A 7,724-nucleotide genomic window follows, 5' to 3' on the forward strand; every position below is an offset into this window, starting at 1 on the left:
CCCAGTATCCTCCTGCTTCCTCCAGGGCCCCCCAAGCATCCTGCTGCTTTCTCCAGGGCCCCCCCCAAGCATCCTCCAGCTCCCGCCCATGCATCCTCCAGGGCCCCCAAAGCATCCTTCAGCTCCCCCCAGGGCCCCCCAAGCATCCTCCAGTCCCCCCCCAGCGTCCTCCTGCTTCCCCCAGGGCCCCCCCGAAGCATCCTTCAGCTCCCCCCAGCATCCTCCAGGGCCCCCGAAGCATCCTCTAGTTCCTCTCCCCTGCGCCGGCTCCCCTGCGTGCTCTGACTTCGATGACGTCTTCCATTATGTCCTGCTGCTACCCACTCCATCTGCGCTTATATAAGGTTGCGCCCCATACGTGGGACGTCACTACGCCCTCTACTGCAAGTTTACTCGGGAGGATGCCAGAGGGTTGGCTTGTGGGTTAGTAATTTCTGTAGTTACACCTCTGGTTTCATTTTATTAAATTTTCTATCAAGCACACACACTGCCTAATCTTTTTCACACTGCTCCCTCCAGCTAAAACTGCATATGATCCATTAATGTGGAAGATATTGTGGGTGACCCACATGGGAACCACATCCTTTTTTGATTGACTATTGATTAGTAAGTTTCCATTTAACATAATTAAATTACTTAAAGGAACAGTAACACCAAAAAATTAAAGAGTTTTAAAGTAAATTAAATATAATGTACTGTTGCCTTGCACTGGTAAAAGTTGTGTGTTTGCCACAGTAACTCTACTATAGTTTATATATAATAAGCTGCTGTGTAGCCATTTTGAATAACAGGTCCCATACCTGTATTTTAAAACAATTCTAGAAATTATGTTGTTTATAATTATTTAATGCTGCTAATTTAATTTTATTTGAAGTAGTGAATATAATGCCTGTTGGTCAATCATGGATAGCTCTTGTTTGACTGTATAAAAAAAAAAAGAAATTATTATATATAAAATCATGACAGAGGGCACAGCACAATATAGACACTCACTCTTCCAAGCATACACAGCACAAATACACACATTCGTGTGCGTACGTACGTACTCACTCTTACAAACATATGCAGCACAATTGCACACACTGACACACACTCTTAACAAATATAAACAACCACATACTCTCACACACAAACACTTTTAAAAACATACACAAATACACAACACAAATACATTACCTGACAAAAATACTCTTACAAACATACACAACACAAATACGCTCAAACCCACACACTCTCTTTTACCAACATACGCAACACAAATACATTTACACACATACTCACGTTTACAAACATACACATATACAAAAACTTACACACACGTTACAACACAGCTACAAAGTTGGCTGATGCTCTCCAAAATAGTGCAAGAATATACCTGGCCAGGCCAGATATTGGTCAGGCAGTACCGTCGGTAGTGCCCATACACGGACCGATCAGCTGCCAAATCGGTCTAAGGGACCAATATCGGCAGCTAGAATTGACCTGTGTATGGGGACCTTTAAGCAAATGTGTTGGGGGAGGAGACATGCTAGGCTGCAAGCAATAAGCTAGCTAGAAGAGGTAGTCCATTGAAGCAGCTGTTGTAGTCATTAAAAGTGTGGAAAATAAAAAGACAATTGGAAACCTACCTTCTAGATCAGTGTCAGTGTGGTCATGAATTTTTCTCCTCCTGCTGCATGATCTCCTTCATCTTGCCGTGGGTTTGGACTTGATATACAGCACTAATACACACTTCAATTCTCACTCTCGCAGCTGTCTGTCTCTCTCTCCTACTCTCTCCTCCTGTCAAGGTTTCTATGTCACAAGGTTACTGCTGTCTTATGTGAAATTACTGTTCTCTATTGCCCATATTTTTATAATTTATGTTTATTCTAATGGCAGGGGTTTGTTTTCTTTTTGTTTGTCTATATTATTCTCTGCATTTATATGATACAGACATATTGTTTGGAAAAATTTTGTTTAAGATGTATTTGATTATGATTCTGTTGCCAGATTGTAAGGTAAAGGATTTCTATACATGCTCACCTAGACCTTTCCTTCTATTTCCGCCTGGTGCTCTGTAATCGTGTAGGATGGCACCCTCACCAATACTAATTTGCAAAGAAATTACTACCACAACATGTCGATTATATGCAGAGCTTCCACCTTTGCAGGTTTATTGCAGAAAGGATGTAACGTTTTGGTGGTTGCCCAGATATAACCATTCAGTGAAGCAGTAAACTATTTATAACACACAGGTAGTGATATCACTTAAGTCATTAGCAGTGACGGACTGGCCCACCAGGATACCAGAAAAACTCCCGGTGGGCCCTCTTGCTTCTAACTATGTGGCCAATTGCATGGTCATTCCCTAGTAAAAAGTACATTCACCCCAGAAAGTCATATATTTTTGGAAAGTACACATTCCCCCGAATCTAAAATGGGTACCCATGTCTTTCTACTCCACAGTACCAAGCCATAAAGCTTTCCTAAGTTTGACGATTTTTATGGCATTTCCAAAAATCACCTCAAAACTTCCACTATGCAGCATCTTATTTTCTACAGGTCATTAGGTACCAAGACAAAACACCCTAAATATGAACCCCAGAGGTCTACTGAACAGTTTGATGCCCAATATGTATAGGTTTACCTAAGTATGTGGCATGTAGGGGCCCCAATGTGAACATATACCCATATGTACTGTCATTTCTGTCATTTCAGCTTCTGCAAAATCAACATTTACATCATTACATGTGGGATAAAGCTAGTAAAAAGTACATTCACCCCAGAAAGTCATATATTTTTGGAAAGTACACATTCCCCCGAATCTAAAATGGGTACCCATGTCTTTCTACTCCACAGTACCAAGCCATAAAGCTTTCCTAAGTTTGACGATTTTTATGGCATTTCCAAAAATCACCTCAAAACTTCCATTATGCAGCATCTTATTTTCTACAGGTCATTAGGTACCAAGACAAAACACCCTAAATATGAACCCCAGAGGTCTACTGAACAGTTTGATGCCCAATATGTATAGGTTTACCTAAGTATGTGGCATGTAGGGGCCCCAATGTGAACATATACCCATATGCACTGTCATTTCTGTCATTTCAGCTTCTGCAAAATCAACATTTACATCATTACATGTGGGATAAAGCTAGTAAAAAGTACATTCACCCCAGAAAGTCATATATTTTTGGAAAGTACACATTCCCCCGAATCTAAAATGGGTACCCATGTCTTTCTACTCCACAGTACCAAGCCATAAAGCTTTCCTAAGTTTGACGATTTTTATGGAATTTCCAAAAATCACCTCAAAACTTCCACTATGCAGCATCTTATTTTCTACAGGTCATTAGTTACCAAGACAAGACACCCTAAATATGAACCCCAGAGGTCTACTGAACAGTTTGATGCCCAATATGTATAGGTTTACCTAAGTATGTGGCATGCAGGGGACCCAATGTGAACATATACCCATATGTACTGTCATTTCTGTCATTTCAGCTTCTGCAAAACCAACATTTACATCATTACATGTGGGATAAAGCTAGTAAAAAGTACATTCACCCCAGAAAGTCATATATTTTTGGAAAGTACACATTCCCCCGAATCTAAAATGGGTACCCATGTCTTTCTACTCCACAGTACCAAGCCATAAAGCTTTCCTAAGTTTGACGATTTTTATGGCATTTCCAAAAATCACCTCAAAATTTCCACTATGCAGCATCTTATTTTCTACAAGTCATTAGGTACCAAGACAAAACACCCTAAATATGAACCCCAGAGGTCTACTGAACAGTTTGATGCCCAATTTGTATAGGTTTACCTAAGTATGTGGCATGTAGGGGCCCCAATGTGAACATATACCCATATGTACTGTCATTTCTGTCATTTCAGCTTCTGCAAAATCAACATTTACATCATTACATGTGGGATAAAGCTAGTAAAAAGTACATTCACCCCAGAAAGTCATATATTTTTGGAAAGTACACATTCCCCCGAATCTAAAATGGGTACCCATGTCTTTCTACTCCACAGTACCAAGCCATAAAGCTTTCCTAAGTTTGACGATTTTTATGGCATTTCCAAAAATCACCTCAAAACTTCCACTATGCAGCATCTTATTTTCTACAGGTCATTAGGTACCAAGACAAAACACCCTAAATATGAACCCCAGAGGTCTACTGAACAGTTTGATGCCCAATATGTATAGGTTTACCTAAGTATGTGGCATGTAGGGGCCCCAATGTGAACATATACCCATATGCACTGTCATTTCTGTCATTTCAGCTTCTGCAAAATCAACATTTACATCATTACATGTGGGATAAAGCTAGTAAAAAGTACATTCACCCCAGAAAGTCATATATTTTTGGAAAGTACACATTCCCCCGAATCTAAAATGGGTACCCATGTCTTTCTACTCCACAGTACCAAGCCATAAAGCTTTCCTAAGTTTGACGATTTTTATGGAATTTCCAAATATCACCTCAAAACTTCCACTATGCAGCATCTTATTTTCTACAGGTCATTAGTTACCAAGACAAGACACCCTAAATATGAACCCCAGAGGTCTACTGAACAGTTTGATGCCCAATATGTATAGGTTTACCTAAGTATGTGGCATGCAGGGGACCCAATGTGAACATATACCCATATGTACTGTCATTTCTGTCATTTCAGCTTCTGCAAAACCAACATTTACATCATTACATGTGGGATAAAGCTAGTAAAAAGTACATTCACCCCAGAAAGTCATATATTTTTGGAAAGTACACATTCCCCCGAATCTAAAATGGGTACCCATGTCTTTCTACTCCACAGTACCAAGCCATAAAGCTTTCCTAAGTTTGACGATTTTTATGGCATTTCCAAAAATCACCTCAAAATTTCCACTATGCAGCATCTTATTTTCTACAAGTCATTAGGTACCAAGACAAAACACCCTAAATATGAACCCCAGAGGTCTACTGAACAGTTTGATGCCCAATTTGTATAGGTTTACCTAAGTATGTGGCATGTAGGGGCCCCAATGTGAACATATACCCATATGTACTGTCATTTCTGTCATTTCAGCTTCTGCAAAATCAACATTTACATCATTACATGTGGGATAAAGCTAGTAAAAAGTACATTCACCCCAGAAAGTCATATATTTTTGGAAAGTACACATTCCCCCGAATCTAAAATGGGTACCCATGTCTTTCTACTCCACAGTACCAAGCCATAAATCTTTCCTAAGTTTTTTTTTTTTAACTTCTTTATTTTGCTTGTACAACAGTTACATTTGTAAATTAACATTTGTGATGTATACATATGTTGCTAATCTTTAGCTTTATACATGTTTATTTTCTTTTCCAGGAAGGAAAAAGGGGAAAAGGATTGCATCGTAGTCTTCTTTTAGTGGTCCAGGTAAGAAGGGAAGGGTAGGTAAAAGGGAGGGGAGGGTAGGGACTGGGGAGGGTTAAACAGTAAACATATAACATATAACTTGCTAGAATTGTTAGAATTATACAATTGTTTGTTTAATTTCTGTATTGACACCGGGTTTGTCTTTTCTTTGTTAGGTATTATTGAATTGATTGAGCTTTAGCTCTCTGGGGGGGGAAATAATCATGATAAAAAGGAGAAGTGGTAGTGCTATGGGGGGGGATAACTGTTTTCCTATTTTAGCCCACTGACGTGATTCTGCCGTCAGGTGCTTCTGTATTATTTTCTTTTTCTTGATATATAGTCCATGGTTGCCATATCATATTGCATTGCTCTTGTTTGTTTTCTTTTCCAGCCGCCATTTTTTCCATTGTTGCTCTCTGGTTCAGTCCTTGTTTGATTTGATTGATATCACAGGGGCCTCCTGTCTTCCAGTGTTTTGCAATGTGCATTGTTGTTGTGTTGAATATATGGAATAACAATTTTCTCCATGTTTGTGATGTTTTTTCTGGTAAATATAGTAGTAGAGCTACTTCCGGTTTGTTCGGCAGTGGTTTTTGCAGGTCTATTGTTATTAGTTTATATACCTGTTTCCAGAGTTCAGCTATTGGTGGGCATTGCCACCACATATGCAATAGAGTGCCTGTGTGGCCACATCCTCTCCAACATAAGGGAGAGTATGTATTTGTGATTTTATTTATTTTTGTTGGGGTTAAATGCCACCTGTAGAGCAATTTCTTGTATGATTCCAAGTGGTTGGTACATCTTGTTGCTCCAGATGTCACTTCCAGTATAGTGGACCATTGCTCTGGGGTTATTTCAATTTGTAGCTCTCTCTCCCATTTTTCCATAAATGGGTGTTTGTGTTCAGAGGGCAGTTCAAGGAGGAATCGATAGCATGCGGATAAAATTCCTCTTGGACCATTCTGTGCTATTCTGCATAGTTGTTCAATTCTGGTAGTTTGGCGTATCTTTTTATAGGTTTGTATGTTTTTATGTAGAAAATTTGTAATCCGATTGTAGGTGAAATATTCTTTGTCTGGGATTTGGTATTTTTCTTGTAATTGTTGGAATGTTAGATAGGTGTTAATTGTGTATAAGTCTGCTATTGTCTTAATACCTTTGTCAGTCCATTTTTTTAAAGAAAGATCTTGTATCAGTAGTTGCATGTTGGTAATCGGAGTTATCGGAGAAGGGAATTGTCCCAATTTTCCATTTTTGTTGATTGTGTCCCAGTTTTGTAGAATTAGTTTGGTCGTTGGTAGTATCGTCTGGTTTTTCGGTCTGTGTTTAGGCGGCAACCATAGTAGCTCTGGTAATGTCAGGTTATTAAGAAAGTTCGTTTCTATGGCTATCCATTGTCTTTGTGCTGTTGGAGAATGCATCCTGACGGCAGTTTCAAGCAGTGAGGCTTTATAGTAATATAGTATGTTTGGGATCCCCGCCCCCCCACTAAGGTTAGGTTGTTGTAGCACTTTGGCTGCTACTCTTGGTTTTTTCCCCTGCCAAATGAATGCATTAATTTGGGATTGTAATAGTTTAATGTATCTAGGGGGGAGTTGGATCTGTACCGTTCTGAATATATAGAGAATTCTAGGTAATACATTCATTTTAACCGTAGTTATTCTACCCCACCATGATATGTTTTGTGACTTCCAACTGTGGTAATCTTTTTGCAGATTCTTTTGTAGCGGTGTATAGTTCATAGAGAACATCATTTCAGGGTCTTTGGGTATCTTAATTCCTAGATATGTAATGGTTTTTTCTTTCCATTCAAATTTGTATGTTTGTTTAAGTGTTTGAAGAAGTTGGGGTTGGAGATTTATTGGTAATGCTTGTGTCTTTCCCGGGTTGATTTTATACCAAGAGGTGTGGTAGAACTCTGATAGTTCTTGCATAAGGTTAGGTACTGCTTGGTTTGGGTTTGTAAGTGTTAAAATGATGTCATCTGCAAATAGTGCGATGTTTTGCTGACTGTTTTGTGTTGGGATCCCTGTGATTTGGTGGTTCTGTCTAATTTTACATGCTAAGGGTTCAACCATTAGTGCAAATATAAGGGGCGATAGGGGGCATCCTTGTCTGGTTCCATTTGAGATTTTAAAGGCATCTGACAGGATGCCGGAAGTATTAACTTTCGCTGTTGGGGTTGTATATAGGGTTAGAATTGCTTTAATAAAAGTGTTTCCCAGTTGAAATTTACTTAATGTTTTCTTCATATACTCCCAGTGGATCCTGTCAAATGCCTTTTCAGCATCTAGTGATAGTATTAACGCTGGGAGTTTTTGTTGTTTAATTATGTGTAATATGTTATG

This window comes from Xenopus tropicalis, chromosome 5, assembly GCF_000004195.4.
Source record: "Xenopus tropicalis strain Nigerian chromosome 5, UCB_Xtro_10.0, whole genome shotgun sequence".
Classification (NCBI taxonomy): domain Eukaryota; kingdom Metazoa; phylum Chordata; class Amphibia; order Anura; family Pipidae; genus Xenopus; species Xenopus tropicalis.